This window comes from Misgurnus anguillicaudatus, chromosome 1 (assembly GCF_027580225.2).
Source record: "Misgurnus anguillicaudatus chromosome 1, ASM2758022v2, whole genome shotgun sequence".
NCBI lineage: Eukaryota > Metazoa > Chordata > Actinopteri > Cypriniformes > Cobitidae > Misgurnus > Misgurnus anguillicaudatus.
The window spans coordinates 30,528,102-30,533,881 of record NC_073337.2 but is presented as its reverse complement, the minus strand read 5'-3'; the positions used below and the strand labels follow the sequence as shown (position 1 = coordinate 30,533,881).

The 5,780-nt window shown below is 36.9% G+C and overlaps 1 long non-coding RNA gene across 1 annotated transcript; it reads right to left on the bottom strand.

Moving 5' to 3' along the window:
• Nucleotides 1–3,781: 3,781 nt before the first annotated feature.
• On the bottom strand, nt 3,782–5,580 carry LOC129437286 (uncharacterized). Its single transcript, XR_012370553.1, has 2 exons — nt 5,298–5,580; nt 3,782–4,912 (listed from the first exon to the last, which is right to left on the bottom strand). It is a non-coding gene; the product is annotated as an uncharacterized lncRNA (long non-coding RNA).
• Between the last annotated feature and the right edge of the window lie 200 nt (nt 5,581–5,780).

The window sequence follows — 5,780 nt, the reverse complement described above, 5'->3', positions numbered from 1 at the left end:
GTATTCTGTATTTTTTGTGTGTTGGCTTCATAGCTGTCATGCTCTATTTTGTCAAGTTCAGTCTCAGTAAGCTCTCTGTGTCTTGTCGTTGTTTGTTCTTCTATTCACTGTTTAAATGTTTTGTTTTTTCCGTACATGTTAAAATTAATGTCAAAATTTTCCATTCTTAATTGTGGTTGTCCAGTGTTTGTCACAAGATGGCGCCAAACATTAATCTTTATTGATCTTTATTGGCACGGAACGATTTTACTCATACAAGTAGTAAAGTCTCAACTGACCAATCAAGGACAGCTTGACAGTAGTATGGGGTAATTTTCATTTTTAGCTGAACTATTGTCACTTACATTTACTTATAATTGTTATAGGGTTAATAATTCACTTATTTGTTCATTTATTTTATTTATTTATTTAAAAAATTGAATAGTTAAAGAGTCAAAATGAGCCTGTTTTGTATGTATCAAGGATGTAGCATACAGTATAAGATAAAAAAAATAGAAATCCATGTTTTGTATCGCTTATATCAAAGTATTTAAAAAGGTCAAGTGTAATATGTTTATTATGTTAATATTACATCAATACCTTATTTTAATAATCTTGGGTATTTGGTGAGGTGCTGTTGTGAGGGGCCCAAAAATTGGTGCTACCCCCGTCCACAACAATTTGTTGTTTTAAGCTGCAGATGAGTCTGGTGGAGAGATGAAATCAATGGGGTTTCTGGAGGGGTGACCACTTGAGTCACATCTGTTTAGTTAGTTGTTAGTCATGGTAATGTAGATGAGCATGTCACATGTTGTTTAAGAATGTGGTCATTCAAACTTAAAAGACGAAAATCACTGTTCTCTCTCTCAGACACTTTAAAAACACAATGCAGTATTTATCAGACATGCGTGCACTTCCTTAAGTTAAAAAAATCCATGTTTTCTGATATTATTTGAATCAAGAGCTTTGTATTGAGAAATCATTATTTGCATAAATGGTAATGTAAAAAGATTTGCATAAGAAATAAAAGAATGGACAGTACTATAAAAACCCAGACAAGACAAGTTGTCTATTGTTTTACGTTTATTGTTGTAATTGAAGTTGTTTCTCTTGTCTTGCATTTATTTTTGTACTTGTCCGTTTGTTTATTTAATTGCGTGTGTGCGATTATTCAAGCCATTTTTTTGTTTTCACGTGCAGGAAGATTACATCAACAATGGAGAAGACGTTTTATTTGTTTTTCTTCTCAGGCCAGTGTATTTTTTATGTCAGTGTAAATATAATTTATAATATAGCTTTGGGACATCTGGAGGTATATTCTCAATTTTTTTACATCGGATTTTGTGTACGAGAATCAATTTTCATTATTTTCTAAAAATGTATGCACGCAGCACTGTGTTACTGTGGTATAACTGTGTAAAATCTTATCTAAGTTTTACAGTGTGTGTGAAATGTGTAAAAAGTGTGTAAACATTATTTATGTGGTGCTACAGTTTGCAAGTATTCATGAATGTAAATTAAAGATGACAAAAGTTTATTGTTTAGGGCAGATTAATGTCTAAATGGTTTCTGTATTGCCCATACAGTTACACTAATGCATGACTGTAAAGGTCTCCCATCAGTCATCAGCATGAATGATTTTTATTATCATTTCACACTGTTTGATTGTTCATACTTTTGTGTTTAAAACACTTGGTATCTACTTTTTAATATCAATTGATGTTTGGGTTTTTTATTCCAGTACCGCCACTTCTAAAAATAGCTCTTGAGCGTACCACCACCGCTCCCTGAGCCCAGAACGTGCTTTTAGCGTACCGGAACGCTCATTTGCACATCTGTTTAAATCAGAGGTTTTAATCCTTTGGCTGCGCTGCCGCTTTTCAGAGCGATCTTCACAATGTACACTTCCTAATTCGTCCCACCGAGAGCAGAGACTACATTACCCATACACCCTTGAGTTTGCAAGTTAAAAGCGAATGCGTCGCCTTTGCTGTCAGTCAGCCTCAACGTGGTGTGGAGAAGTGTGACTCACCATACCCGTCCAGTATCCCGTTTTGGCCGGGAAAGTCCCGTATTTTACCCTTCTTTCCCAATAGTGTCTGTCTGCGGAGTGCAAGAGAGGGGCGTGCCGTTAAGCGGTGTAACTTTTAGCAGGGGGCGGAAATTTAAGTTGTCCAAGTCACACAGAATCCCGCGAGATGTCCGACTTCCGCTAAACTAACTGACACGGCACATTCGATAGCTAGTTTAATAGTAAGACGATTGTTTATAGCTCTCTTTCAACTTTAGCGTAATGACAAATAACGTTACTGCCGTAAATATTTTAAATTGAGGGCACGGAGGAAGCTTCATAAGACGCTCGGATGGTCTTATATTGTCTCATCCATCGTCATTGTTAACCTGGGTAGACAATATGGCCATATACGGCATATGGACATATTTACCAACCTAAAATTATTAAAGTACCGAGGCATACCAATATTTAAATCGTGAACTGTTACACAGTGAGGTGATTTCGTCTTTTTTTTTAAGTAAATGTGCACCTCAGACAGTTTAATATGTATTAAACTAGGTATGTTGCTAACTCCGCTGTCGCGGCTGACGTTTTGGTTCCACTCAGCGAAACTCAAGATTTTCTCAGGCGGCGCGCGGTGCTGTTGAAAATAATGCTTCTGTTGGTTTGTTGATGGCGAAATTTCTGAGTTTTTATTGTTAACACCACCGGAAGAACCATAGGTACCTTCTCGTTTTCAGTCACAACCTTTCATGTTTAACCACTGGCCGTGCGAGCTCGCCAAAGTCGGTTGTTTGAAAAATAGTCGTTGTTTTTGCTGAAGTTGAGTAAAGACATTCTTGAAATTGTAAAGACATTTAGTTTAATTGCTAAACTACAAGTGAACGAAATTTTAAGAAATTTGACCGACTACCAAAGGTGGTTTTACCTCTACCAAAATCTGCTTTAATGGTAAAGAATGGGACGCAGCCGTATAGCCATGTAGATGATATCTGTATATATAGACTGAATAAAGAGTGTTATTTGGTGTAATTAGTGGTTTGTTTTTTTATATATCTGACTTTTCAGAAGTGGAATATGTAGAGGATATATCAAACAGCTTATCCTGAAAGATTCAGGTCAATATCTTAACGATTTAAAAAGTTATAGCTAAAAACTTCATAATTTTCATGATTCGGTCACACATTTTCTTGAATTTTAATGGAAAACATGGGACCAAATAAAGTGATGATTTTCGAGTTTCAAATGGCCAGTATTTTGTTATTCTTTAACCCATATACATGATCTTGGTCTCATTTAAAAGCTTTTTTCAAGCTCTTTCTATCTGAACAACTCGTTTTAGCATTTAACCATTTTGAAAATTTTAGCAACATACCTAATTAAACCAAGATGAAATTCATTTGCAAACTTGCAGAATTAATTCTTTTTAAGTTTTAAGAGGAATCTACAGAGCTCACGTAGTTTTATAAGAAATGGCTAACAGATAACATCTGGTGACATTGTAAAGGTTTATAAAATAACTATTCACAACAGGTAACATTGTAAAGGTTTATAAAAATAACCATTCACAACATGTAACATCTGGTGACATTGTAAAGGTTTATAAAAATAACTATCCACAACATGTAACATCTGGTGACATTGTAAAGGTTTATAAAAATAACTTTTCACAACAGGTAACATCTGGTGACATTGTAAAGGTTTATAAAAATAACTATCCACAACATGTAACAACTGGTGAGATTGTAAAGGTTTATAAAATAATTATTCACAACAGGTAACATCTGGTGACATTGTAAAGGTTTATAAAAATAACTATCCACAACATGTAACAACTGGTGAGATTGTAAAGGTTTATAAAATAATTATTCACAACAGGTAACATCTGGTGACATTGTAAAGGTTTATAAAAATATCCTTTCAGCAAGATCACCCTGCAATAAATTATAACACAGCATTATGAGAGGCATCAGGAGCTGATCCCAAGTGTATAGCTGGAAGCTGTTGATGTATGTACAGTATTGGTAAAGTGCACATGAATGCATTTTATAAAAATAATGCATCCAATGTCAACCCTGTGTAGAGCTGAGAAATGTGGTTGTTTCTCAGCAGCAGTAATGTCCAATGGTGCCAGCTCAACACATTGGTGCAGTTTTTAGTCAGGGGTGCCCAAACTCAGTCCTGGAGGGCCGGTGTCCTGCAGAGTTTAGCTCCAACTTGCATCAGAGCACCTGCCAGTAAGTTTCTAGTATGCTTAGTAAGACCTTAATTGGCTGCTTCAGGTGTGTTTGATTAGGGTTAGAGCTAAACTTTGCAGGACACAGTTTGGAAACCCTTTGTTTAGATCAGGGGTGACCAACCCTGTTCCTGGAGATCTACCCTCCTGCATATTTTAGTTCTAACCCAGCTTTAACAAACACACCTGACTATAATTTTAAGGTTGCCCTGAAATGCTTGATTGGCAGGTTCAGGTGTGTTTGATTGGGGTTGGAGCTGAACTCTGCAGGACAGTAGATCTCAAGACACAGGTTTGGTCACCAATGGTTTAGATTAAACCAGGACTGGGCACTTATATTAGGACATTTTAGTTTTTACAAACAAACCTTACAAAAACAAGACTGGTGTGCATCTTGAAACAAAACAATGGCACTGATATATGTTGAGATGTGTCAGTACAAGGTGTTTTCTTAATTACAGTAGCTCAAACATGCATTTTAGCCCAGGAACAGTATAAGCCCTGTCTGGAAAACCGCCACATTGTTTTACCATAACAGATATGGGTTGTTTAAGGTTGAGTTGTGATTTTGAAGTGTAGTAGACAGATGGATCATCCTATTGTATTTCTGCATCACAGTTAAGGTGCATGTGGATGGTATCACCCTCACAAGTTGTCCACTGCATCACTTCACATCAATGCAGCTGTGAAAATAATAACCATAAACAAACATTTTTTACATTTGTACTTAAAATAAGCTTATATTATGAGAATATACAATGGCACCCATACTTAAACAGAATAGGGTTTGAGAGAGATACATTAAAAACGAGACAGTAGTACACACTTATTATGACGTTTAATAGGTCATTAATTAATTGTCATTTGAAATGTCGACCACTTACAGTACTAATATCTAACGTTACTATCGTAAACAGGAAAATATATAAGTGAGCAATGAAACTCATGCAAGATTTGTTACATTTTGTTAACTACTCGTTACTGATCATAAGTGTAATCATAGAACGGACTTCACAAATCTAACATTAGGCTAACAACACATAAGTTAGCTAACATTAGCGAGCTTACCTGAAACGGTCGAATTCAGCCCCTGGCGTGACTTCTTAACATGTGTCGTAGCCGAACCATTTCTCGGGAAAAGGATGTTCGTCAGTCGGCTTCCCGTCCATTAAAATGGGTACGAACAAACATGAGGGCGCTTGGATGAGCAACTGTAATAACGCCTTTAGCCGCCGTATCTCTATGCGGGCAGAAGAGAAGACAGAATGACAACATCTCGTCCTGACGTCTCGCGTGGTTCTGTGTAACTTGGACAACTTAAAGTTACGCCCCCTGCTAAAAGTTACGCCCCTTAACGGCACGCCCCTCTCTTGCGGTCCGCAGACAGACCCATCTCTTCTTTCCCGCCGTCCTCCTGTATTAGTATTTTCCCTTAAATCTCCCGTATTTTATCCTCCGTAATTTCGCACGCAAAGGTTGTGATCTATAAAAAGATCCCTAAAGATCCACTGATTCCGCTAATCCACTTCGTGTTTTCCCGCCCGCTCCGTA